A 12,379-nucleotide genomic window follows, 5' to 3' on the forward strand; every position below is an offset into this window, starting at 1 on the left:
ATCCCAGGTATTTCCCTATCTCATGCTGATTGGTGGCTGCTAGGGGGCTGCTATGGATCCCCACCTAGCCTGACTGAGTCAGGGACACCTGGCACAGCAGATGTCTCCTGTTATTTGTAGATAAACAACTTAGCAGGGTGGGAATGTGCCTAGAAGTGCTCTGTGGGGTTTTCTAAGGTTTTTCGATGTCCCTTCCTTGGACAGGCTTTGCTCTGAGATAGAGGCTGGTTTTTCAGTTCCATTCCTGGTACTGAAAATCATGAATAATGACAATGTGGTTATGTTTATTGACATCAGGCATATCCAAGACACATTAATGAGATAGTAAGTGTAGCAAAACATAGTTTTTTTAAAAGTCACATTAATGGCCTGGGTTATAGCTCAGTTGGTAGAGTGTTTGCCTCACATGTACAAGACCCTGGGTTCAATCCCTAGTACCACACAAAAAATTTGTATATTTATACACACACACACACACACACACACACACAGAAAGCTGGAGGAATGGTCAGGGAGAGCTTTAGATAGAGACAGATGCAGTGGCACACGCCTGTAATCCCAGAGGCCCATAGGCTGAGGCCAGAGCATCGCAAGTTCAAAGCCAGCCTCAGCAATTTAGTGAGGCCCTAAGCAACTCAGCGACTGTCTCTAAATAAAATACAAAATAGGGCTGGGATGTGGCTCAGTGGCGAGTTCCCCAGAGTTCAATCCCAGGTATTCCCCCTCCCCCAAAAAAATTGCTTTAGATGGTGATATTTCTTTCTTTCTTCTTTGTGATTTTATCAAGTTTTAATTTTGATTACTTTAAATATAAGAAATAGATTGACTTATTTATTATCACTTTTCAAAAAGAGTAAAGTTTTATAAAATGAAAACCACAAATGACAGAAAGCCCATTCAGAATTCTGTTCCTTTGGCTTTGGGGTGCTTGAATTTGAAGTAAAGCCATAGATAGAACATAGGAGGGTATTACCATTCATCCATTGAGCAGGTGTCAGTAGCCAAGGGACACGACTTTGGGCTTCCCACACAATCTCCCTCCCAGAGACAGGATCTTAGGGCCTCAGCCTGAAGCAAGGACCCATCCATTGTTTTGGTGCTGGTGCTGAGGAATGGGGAGCAGCAGCTGCAGCCCAGAGAAGGGATTAGCATCAGAGGGTGGGGGTGAGTTAAGAGCTAAAACCCTGGCTGGATAGAGAGTTCAGCATCAGGACCATTGCCAAGGGTGACCAAGAGAAGAAAAAAGAAGATGAAGGGTATGGTTTTTAAGAGAAGCTGTTCCACATTCTTCAGATGAAAACAGAATCCCTTTGGGAAAACTTTTAGGTGGAGGGTATAAAAAAGGAAGACCATGCCTGGCATTGTGGCCATGCCTGTGACCCCAGCAACTGCAGAGGTGAGGTGGGAGGGTGACAAGTTCAAGGCCAGCCTCAGGAATTCGGCAAGACCTTGTCCCAAAATGAAATAAAAAGGGCTGAGGATGTAGCTCAGTGGTAGAGTGTTAAGAGTTATGAAAATAATAATTCTACAAAACAGCCCCCAAAGAAAAGCAGAGAGACAAAGCAACTCAGGAGGAGGTAGAGGAAACTAGCCAAGTGTTACCCTTCCCCATAACAATGGGTCCTGGGAAGGAGGCCAATACTGAATGTTAGGCTCTGGACTTTGACCTTCCCCCATTGCAAATCAGTCCTAAAAGGACACACAGTAAATACTGAACAATGGGCCCTGAAGGAAGGAGGGAATACTGAAACCCTGGGAGACAATAAATTCCCGAAAAAGAAACACCCATCCCTCCCAGTGCAGACTCCTATCTCCCCAAGTAACCTAGAGCTGCAACCTTTACAGCTGCCTCCTGAGTTTTAACCGACAGTCTGAAGGGCATACCCATAAGTTCCAACGATGAAACCACCTTAATGTACCCTATAAACCAAAATCCTCTCTGTAACCACTGGCCATTTTTGCATCTAGAAAATGAGTACTCACGGAGCCAGCTTTCCTGTGAAAAACCAGCCTCTACCTCAGAGCAAAGCCTGTCCAAGGAAGGGGGCTTGACCCTTGTCCTTGGAAAGACCCACAGAGCACTCCTAGGCACATTCCCACCCTGCTGAGTTGTTTGTCTACAAATAACAGGAGAGGTCTGCAGCACCAGGTGTCCCTGACTGAGTCAGGCTAGGTGAGGACCATAGCAACCCCCTAGCAGCCATCAATCTGCGTGAGACAGGGAAAATACCTGGGATGCCAGATGACCCCCCAGTAGTTTATGGTGGTTGATAACATGTTGGGAAACCATGTAGTTCAGCAAGAACTCCCCTCTTGGCTTAAAACCAATCAGTTTAAACGAATCCCCCTTGCTCTGATATATGTGAAGTCCCTGCCTTCCCCAAACAGTGTATAAAACTGCTGCAAACCCTGGGCTCGGGGCCTCTCAACATCGCCAGTTGCTGTGTGCTCGCTATAAACACCTCTTTGCTGCTTACATCGATCTTGGTCTCTGGTGGTCTTTTGGGGGTCCCGAATTTGAGCATAACACCTGAATCTGTTGAAGTCTGCACCCTCATTTTGCACTTTCAGAGTACCTCTGGGTTTAATGCTCAGTAGCAAAAAAAAAAAAAAAAGCTACTTGGCTTCCCTTGGGAATGTGCGTAGTGGGTGAGTAAGAGCAGGATTAGGATGTAGCCGGGGTTCACTTGATGCTTTGACTATGTCCTTTGTGGCTTGGAAACTTACATTTCCCCCCACTCTTCTCTTCCCTAACCTTCCAGATCTCCTCCCTGATCTTCTGTTGGTTTTCCTTAACCACCTCCTCCCTCATCTTCTTTTCCCTGACCTCCTTTCGGATCTCTCCTCCCTAATCTCATTTTCTCTGAATCACATCTATCAAAGCCCTCTGTTCCTATGGACGGGCAGAATCACTGTCTTTGGGACAGAAGCCCCTGTGTTACTGCTAGCAAAGCAGTAACCTTCTTTTTGCTTTTTCTCAAGACTTTGCCTCATATTGGATTGGCCTTGAGGACAAGGACAGAGCTTCCGGTGTCAAGAGCTTGGCTTCTCCGTCTCATTTTGTGTCTGTCTCAGTCGCTCCACACCCCTCCCTTGGCTTCCAGGAACGAGGGCTGATCTGCTTTACACCTTGTGATGGGAGGAAGTGCCCTGACCAGGACCCGCCTGGCGGGCTGCCAAGCAGACCCGATGAGGCTCACCTGCTCTCTCTGGCTGAGCAGACTCCCCACGTGGCTTCCATTCCCCTCTCTTAAAAGTCACTGTCAGCCACTAGAAGACAGGGCTGAGGACAGGGGTCCTTCCTATCCCTGCGTAACATTGCTGCGTGAAGTAGCTCTGCTGATTTTCACCATCACCTTTTCCAGTGGGTTTTTGCAGGAGGGGCCAGTCCTGATATATGGGATCCCAGGTCAGGCCTCTGGGCTAGGACTTCAGTGGCACATTTGGGGTCTGGTCTATCTCACCAAGACTGGGTCCCCACAAAGCACTGCACCTAATCCCAGATGACTAAAGATCCTGCAGTGGTTATCAGGTGACACACCTGGATTGTTTCTCAGCCCTTTCTCTTTTAAGGCATTGATATTAACCAAGCCTTCTCCAAATTCCTCCCTCCTCCCACCCTTTTTGGTACTGAGGATTGAACTCAGGGGTGCTTTACCCCTGAGCTACATGCCCAGTTCTTTTTATTTTGAGACAGAGTTTGGCCAAGTTGTTTAGGGCCTCCCAAATTGCTGAGACTGGCCTCAAAGAACTTGAGGTCCTCAGCCTCAGCCTTCAGAGTTGCTGAGATTATAGACGTATGCCACTGTTACCGCTGTTGACCGGTGACGAGTCCTTGCTTCCCCAATGTTGAAGAATAACACCAGAGAGCTCGCCGAGGCAAGGTCAGAGTAGAAATTAGAAGTTTATAAAGGACAGCAGAAAAGACTTCTCCCGGAGGAAGAAGGGGACCCAAGAGGTGGAATCCGTGGAAGTGCGGTTGTCTCCCCTTTTTATAGTTTTGGTGATGGAATGTAGGTTGGAAGGCCCGAGGGGTGGGACACAGGTGGGCCAAACAAGTAATCTGGGCAGGAAGGACTTCATTATCACTTCTTGGGATGGGCTATCTCCAAATCTGTTGGGGGCTGTTTCCTGGGTTCCATTAACATTTCTTTGGGGTGGACTTTGGCCTAGGGCCTTTCTGGGACCTCATTAACATTCCATGAGTTGTCCTGCGTTTCCAGAATCATTGTCAGCATGGCCTCCATTTCAGATCTTACTCGATATTAGACCCAATTTACCTAACTACACTGACTACCTAATTTTAAATCTGGCTTCACCACCATGCCTAGTAATGCTCATTTAAAAAATAGTTAACCCAGCTCAGTACCCTGTTTTGGGACATTTACTAAGCTCGGTGCTCTTCTGACTCTACAGATTAAAGGTGTGTTAATTATCTCCCGAAAGAAAATTTCAACCAACAAATGTACACAAATGTACACACCTTTAGGGAAATGGGATTTTAATAAAAGCTTTAGGGTATGCAAACTCCCCAGGGCCTTTTGTTTCCTTATATGGAGTGGCTTCTGTAAGGACGTTCAGCTGGCACTGGAGCAAGCAGATTTCCAGGGAAGGGAGCTTGGAGATGAGCAAGCAGGTCTGGGTAGGAAATGGGCTTGGAGGCAACAGGGATGTGGGGTCCTGGGTTTCGGGAGTGGAAAGCGGTTCAGGGAGGGTCTCCAGAGAGTGACATTCCCCTGTCCTGCCTGGGTGGCCCAGAAGAACTTCCACCCGCCCAAATCCTGCTGTCTCTGAGTTCAGGCCCAAATCCTGCTGTCTCTGAGTTCAGGCCACCGGAAGGCCAGGAGTGGCTCTCTGGGGGAACTGGCCCAAACTGGAGGTATCTTAAGGGCTTCCAGTGACCCCAGAGGACCTGTGATGTCATTGTGACCAGGCAGGGTGTTCCTCCCCCGTTCCTCGCTCTGCACTCCTCTGCCCTGGCATTATCCAGGCCCATCTCCCGGGTGGGAAGTGGGTGGGGAGCTCAGCTCCTGCGTGTGCTTTTCTTGTTGTTGTTTCTGGTACCAGGGATTGCGTAACACTGAGCCACGCCCCAGCCCTATTTTGTGTTTTATTTAGAGACAGGGTCTCACTGAGTTGCTCAGCACCTCACCATTGCTGAGGCTGGCTTTGAACTCAGGATCCCCCTGCCTCAAAGTCTCCCTCACTGCTCACTCAGTGCTTGGTCTTGGTCTTGTTATTGGTTATATAATTGCAATTCCAATTGCCCTCAGAAACTTCTGAGACCCTGTGTACAAATTTTTTAAAAGGGGTTAGGTGTGTGACTCAGTGGTAGAGGACCCCCACGTTCAATCCTCGATAAAAAAGGGAAAGGCCAGCCAAATCACAAAGACCAAAGTCGCAAAGAGCACCAGCAGGAAGGAGCGTGGGTCTCAAAACAGGCTGGTCACTTGCTTTTGTCTCTAAACCCTGGGCTTCTGGCAGAGCAAAAGAGTGTACAAATTCTGTCCCCAAACAGACACTTGGCTGCTCCTGGGTGTCTCCACGTGTGCACCGAGCAGCACCCCCACAGCGAATGCAGGTTCTCTTTTCTCAGGAAACTGTTAGGTTCTTGGACATTTCACTTTTTTTGAAATAAGGAATTTGGGAAGTGGCCTTTACTTTTTGTTTATTTTCTTTTTCTTGGTGCTAGGGTGGGAACCCGGCGCCTCAGGCATGCTAGCTAAACAGAAGCTTTACCACTGAACCACAGCCCCAGCCCCAATTCCTTCCTCAGGTAGCACCCACACCTGCACTTGGCCCTTCCCAGGAGCCCTGAGGAGTCTCCTGAGGATAGGAGAGACCTGCTGCTTTGACCCAGAGATGCTCCTGAAGCCAGAATTAAAAAACAGAAAGCTCAGTTGGGCCAGATTGAAGAAAACAGACCAAAGGTTGGAAACTGTGCCCCTGGGAGATTGAAATGTTAATGTGGATGCTCCCAGAGCCCAGCCTGGACTGCCCACCCTAAAGAATTGTTAATGAAGCAGCTCTACGCAGCCAGGAACTGCTAATCCACTCACCCTGGGCCCCCTTCCCGCCCGGATCCCGCCTCCCTGGCCCCTCCAGCCCACCTGTTTCCCACGTTCTGGCCATCCCACGGAGCCCATCCCAGGCCTAGTCACAGGAAGGAGACAGAGGGGAAGGAGAACAAAGGAAGCCTAGGACTTATGTAAAAGGGCAGAACGCCCTCCTTCCTTGGGATATCAGGGTACCAGCTATGGCCCCTCCTCCCTCCTGGGAGCAGTCTATGTTACTTCCCGCTTTTTAAATAAACCCTGCTTTATATGCCTGCCTCGGTGTGCTTCTCTAATGTTCAGACTGCAGCATGTAACCAGCGGTATTGAAGCCAGATTTAAAATTAGGTACTCAGTGTAGTTAGGTAAGTGAAATCTAAAATGGAGGCCATGTTGAGAATGAATTTCCGGAAAAGTTGAGCAACTCTTGGGATGTTAATGAAGCCCAGGAAACAGCCCCCAACAGATTTGAAGATAGCCCATCCCAAAGAAATGTTAATGAACAGCAAACTTGACTCGGAAGTGCCCAGATTACTTCTGTGGCCCACCTGTGTCCCAACCCTCGGGGCCTTCCCACCTACCTTCCATCACCGAAAACTAAAAAGGGGGACACATTCGCCCTTCAACGGATCCCACCTCTTGGGTCCCCTTCTTCCTCCGTCTTTTCTGCTGTCCTTTATAAACTTCTAATTTCTACTCTGACCTTGCCTCGGCGAGCTCTCTGGTGTTATTCTTCAACACTGGGGAAGCAAGGACTCGTCACCGGTCAACAGCGGTGACAGTATCACTCGGACTGGGGACAGTCACCTTCCGACTGAGAGACCCTGTTGGGTCACCCAAGCCCCCACACAGTTCTCTGGTATCCAGAGGGCCCAGACCAAGCCTCAACTCAGTGTGAGGGTCAAGCAGGGACGAAGGACAGGCGAGGTTGCTCAACCCTGTGAGTCTGATGGCTGAGCACTTGGGGCAGGAAGACTGTGACACTGCTGTCCTCACTTGGAACACTGTGCAACTTGCAGGTAGGGGGCTGGGGATGTGGCTCAAGCGCTCGCCTGGCACGCGTGCGGCCCGGGTTCGATCCTCAGCACCACATACAAAGATGTTGTGTCCGCCGAAAACTAAAACAATAAATAAATATATATTTTAAAATTATTTAAAAAAGAGAAACTTGCAGGGTAGTTCTGAAAATACTGTTAATCCCAACAGGCAATTCCAGGGTGGGGCTCAGTGGTAGAGTGCCTTCCCGGGAAGCCTTGGGTTCGATCTCCAGCACTATCTATGAACAAGAGAATTCCATTCTAGGATGGCTATGAGATTAGAAATGGCGAAGCTATCCTTTGCTTTTTTTTTTTTTAATATATTTATTATTTTAATATATTTATTAACCAGGAGTGCTCTGTTAAGGAGCACCACAATATCTATTTCATTTTTATGTGGTGCTGAGGCTTGAACCCAGGGCCTCACGGGTGCTAGGCGAGCGCTCTACCACTGAGCCACAACCCCAGCCCCTATCCTCTGTTTCAATCTGGTACTTTTCCTTACTTCACAGTAAAAATAATTTTAAAGTCGGAAAATCATGGCAATTGCGTGGCTCGTTCATGAGAAATGAAGTCATAATGTGCTCACTGTTGTTCTGCCAGGGTGACAATTGTTTCTTTAGCTGTTAACACAGGGTGACAACGGCTCCCATTCTCTCTGGCCTCAGGTGACGGGAGTCCTGATTACCTGACCTGGACGGGGGAGACGTGAGTGAGACTGTGGCTTCCCAGGCTCCTTGTTGGCTCCCTCCTGTCACCAGAGTAGCCCTAACACCCTCCCCCCTGGTCAACCAGGAGTGCTCTGTTAAGGAGCACCACAGGCTGTGGAATGGGACCCTGGGGGACATTGAAATACCTTAAGGCCCTGAGAGTGAGGGTACCAACCTCCTCTGAGTGAGGAAGTGGCCGCATCTCTATGGGGTTGTGGGCTGTTGTTCCTGCCCACCTACAGGATCTGTAGGGGGGATCCGGATCCAGAAGGAGTTCCACCTCTGGGTGGGCCACACCTTCCCGTGGATGGGGTGGGGGCAGTGCCGTGGTTACGGAGTCCAGGGCATTGGGAAAGAAGCCTCAACCCGACCCGTGGGAAAACATCTCTGTTTCAGAGTCCATAAGGTGGGAACCACGTCCTCCTTAGAACTAAAATCTCCGCCTGGCGCAGACCTGTGATGACAGGAAGCTGAGGCAGGAGGATTACAAGTTCTAAACCAGCCTCAGCAATGCAGCGAGGCACTAAGCAACTCAGTGAAACTCTGTCTCTAAATAAATAAAATACAAAATAGGGCTGGGGGTGTGGCTCAGTGGTTCAAGGACTGGAACTGCAGTCTAGTTCCTGGCCAGTAGGCTGGTTGAGGGCTGGTTCTGAACTGTCACCCTGGGGCCTCAGTGAGAGGCGGGAACCACGTCCAGGGCAGGCTCCTGAGGCGGAGGTTCCCTGCCCTGCCAGCTGGCTCCCTCTGGACCCCACCAGGAGGTGCCACGCAGCCTCAGGAAGAGTTAGGGTCCATGTAGAAGTCGGGACTCACACCCAGGAGCTGCTGGCCACTGGCCGTGGCCATCTCCCTGAGGGGAAGCTCCCCCACCCTGTCATGATCTTTGGCCTGTGGGTCAGATTGACAGAAAGCAACGGTAGGGAAAGCCACTTGAATTCTGCACACATGCCTTGGGTCCCACAAAAGCCCGAGTGCAAAGGGCCAGGTGGTCAGAGTCTAGGTGTCCTGAGTTGCAGGAAGGCCGGGGCTGCAGTTGTGGCTTGTGGGGAAGGGATGGAGCCAGGCCCGCGAGCAGAGGACGCAGCCCTGCAGGTCCAGCTCAGTCCCACGCCTGCCTTCCAGCCCTGGGGAGGGGGGGGCTCTCACTTTCTAATGAACATTCCCTAACACTGAGAGAGGCAGGTTTGTCCCACAGCAGCGCACTCCTTAGCACTCTCAGTAATCCAGATGCTCAAAGAGAAGACAATGTCCCCGACCCAGGAAAGGGACCTGAGAAAGAGAACAAGGAGCAACGTGGCTATTGACTGAGCACTAAATCAGAAGGTCTCACACATCACAAGCCACCTGCTTGTGGAAGTTGTGCTTTGTGGAGCTCCGTGGGCAGCCCGGGGCACAGCAGGTGTCTGCTGGAGTAGACTGTTCCTGGGCGGACAGGATGCCCTCCTCCAGGGTGCTGTTGGAGGAGCCCCTCTTACCTTAGAAGGGTTGCCCACTGTGCAGAGGGCAGAGGGGAGTGCTCTGAAGGAGCAGGAGAGCAAGAGGCCTCCGCCCCAAAGGCTGGGGGCCCGTGGTACCAATCTGAGCTGGAGATGTCCTGGGCGAGGGTCAGTTCCTGGCAAGAGACCGTCGGAGCTTTCTCCGACAGTCCAGGGCTGCCAGACCTGGCAGCTGGCCCGCCGTGTGCTGCATGGTGCAGCCTGTCCAGGGGAAATGGCTCTGGGAGCCTTTCCTGCACTTCCATCAGGCAGGAGAGAGGAAGACCAGCCGAGGGGACCAGGAGCCAGCCGAGAGGCAGCTTCGCCGAGAGGGCCTGGGACCTGGACAGGCAGAGGGGAGAGCTCCAGGCCTCTGGGCGAGCTCTGGGCTCCAGAAGCCCCCTCTCTCAAGGCACAGAGGCTTCCGGGATGGAGGTGCAGCCTGCAGTGTGTCCTCTCAGGCCTTGGAAGAGCTGCCCCCGCCCACTGCCCCTCTCCCACACACCTGCGGTGGCTCCACAGGGTTACAGGCTTGTGCCTCCCACTGTTGTCAGCTTGATGTCTACTGTTCATTGTCCTTTATCTAGTGCAACTGAGCCAATGTCCCTGATGAGTCTGCATGACCAGACCAGTACTACTGAAGACGGCCTGATTGAAAAAGTTGGGGCTGGGGATGTGGCTCAAGCGGTAGCGCGCTCGCATGGCACGCGTGCGGCCCGGGTTCGATCCTCAGCACCACATACAAACAAAGATGTTGTGTCCGCCAAAAACTAAAAAATAAAATATTGAAATTCTCTCTCTCTCTTAAAAAAAAAGGGTTGGGAGTGTCAGTGGTGCAGGTTTTACCTGGCTTGCACAGGCCCTGGGTACAATTCCACTGCAAAGAAAAAAAGCAACACGAGAGGGCAAACGCACAAGTGCCAGGAAGAAAACTGGCCCAGAACCCTGCAGCTGCAGCCCGACTCTGTCTGTCCGTCCTGGAGGGTGTCTCTCCCTGGGAGAGGGCCGCCTTCTGCCTGCAGTGCCCATTCCTTCACCCCAAAGGCCGTGGAGACTGCCCTGTTGTCCCTTGAACGTGCCCAGCTCTCCTGGTACACCTCTGTCCAGGCCTTGGCTGGAACATGCAGAGATTCTTTTCTCCTGGGTGTGCCAAGAACTCCGCTGGCCCCGAGTCCAACTGCCCCTTCTCTCCAGGCTCCTCCCCTCCCCTGATGGTGTTCCCCTGGTGGAAGTCCTAGCCCCCAGTACCTCCAAATGTGACTTTATTTGGAAATGGGTTCACTACAGATGCAGTTGAGATGAGGTCTCCCTGGAGCAGGGCGGGTTCTGATTGGACGTGACTGGTGCCCTCATGAGACACAGAGGACACACAGGGAAGACCCCAGGCAGCAACAGAGGCGGGGGTCGCAGAGGTACAGCTGCAAGCACAGGAACAGCCAAGCAGGAATGTGGACATTCCTCCCGGAGCCCAGGGACCAGAGCCCTGAACCCAAGTGACCCTGAGGCTTGACAGTTTGGGGGACTTAAGTTAACCCACAACAGCCACCAGGTGGTCCACTGGTTCTGAGGAAGACAGCCTGCTGTCCCTCCTGGGGCTCTCTGAGCACAGCCTGCAAAAACCTCCTGAGGCCACAGGTCCCTCATGGTGGCCTCCGTCTGTCTTGGAGGCCATCGACGCACACCAAGGTTTGTAAAGTCACGCATGTAGCAACTTTTGTAGATGAATAATATGCTCCTGGAGATGTAGGAGACAAAATGTGGAGTGTGTTTCAATCGATGAGGTTCAGACTCATTCAGAATGTCACTGGTGGGCACAGTGAGGCATGCCTGTGACCCCAACCCTTGGAAAGCTGGGGCAGGAGGACCTCGATATGCAGGCCAGCCTCAGCCACTTAGTGAGACCCTGTCTCAAAATAAAAAGGACAGTTCAGTGGCAGAGCACCCCTGGGTTCAATCCTCAGTACCAAGAAAAAAGTGAGTGGACAGTGATTACGGGATCCCTTGGAATCCTCCCTCCAATATGAACCAAATCTCAGTCCCGGCCACTTGGGAGGCCACAGTGATCTCTTGAGGTCAAATGTGGTGGTGTTTTAGTTGTAGATGAACACAACACCTTTGTTTATTATTCATTTTATGTGGTGCTGAGGATCCAACCCAGGGCTTCAGGCATCCACGCCAGGCGAGTGCTCTGCACTGAGCCGCAGCCCAGGCCTCGATGGGGTTCTCACCCTCACAGCATGGAAGCGCTCTGCTCTACTAGGCAAGGCCTTGTCCAACAGCCTCAGAGGCCAGCAGCCGGGGAGGGGACCTGGGCCCAGAGGCCATGAGTGACACCACCCTGCCTGCTGCCCAGGTGCCAGCTCTGACTCAGGACCTCTTGGGGGCAAGGTGGGGGGAATGTGAACACCAGATCCTGGCCAACTGGTGACACGCTGTGACCTCATCAGGGAGTTCCTTGCCTAATTAGGTGCCAGGCAGGGAGAGGTGCCTATTGCCCGAGCACAGTCACCTGGGACGTTGCTGACAGAGCCTCCAGGGGACCTCTGAGGAGGCTGTCTCTATTTTCTGGCTTAGCAGAAACTTCATCTGAACTCTGGAGAATTCAGAGCTGGCCCCTGGAGAGGCGAAGGCAGTGCTGCTGTAGAGGGAGTGCCCTCCAGCTGGTCACACGGCTCCTGGTGACCCTGCCAACCACAGACTTAACCAGGGCTGGGAGGGTGGCTCCGGGGCGATGCTTGCCCAGCGAGTGTGAAGCCCTGGTTAAGAAAAAAGATCCCCCAGCACCATTTCTGCGACCTTGGAAACAGCAGCTGGAAAGAGCGTGCCCAGACAGGGGACAGAGGCCCGCTCTGGCCTGCTCTGCCCAGGGTGCCCACCTCCGAGAAGGGAGTGCCCTCAGCCACGCCACAGTTCCCTGAGCCCCGGCGGGGCCTGGAGACAGCCTCACGTGGCACACATGGCTCTTCCGCAGTTCTGTGCTCCTGAGAGTTTAGGATGCTCAGGGACTGCAGTGCCCGGGAAGGAAGGCCCAAGGCCCCTCACTGTCCTGAAGGGGATGCGTGGCAGGTGGCCCTCCATGGTGAGACGGTCCCACTGCCCTT

Source organism: Callospermophilus lateralis, chromosome 1 (assembly GCF_048772815.1).
Source record: "Callospermophilus lateralis isolate mCalLat2 chromosome 1, mCalLat2.hap1, whole genome shotgun sequence".
NCBI lineage: Eukaryota > Metazoa > Chordata > Mammalia > Rodentia > Sciuridae > Callospermophilus > Callospermophilus lateralis.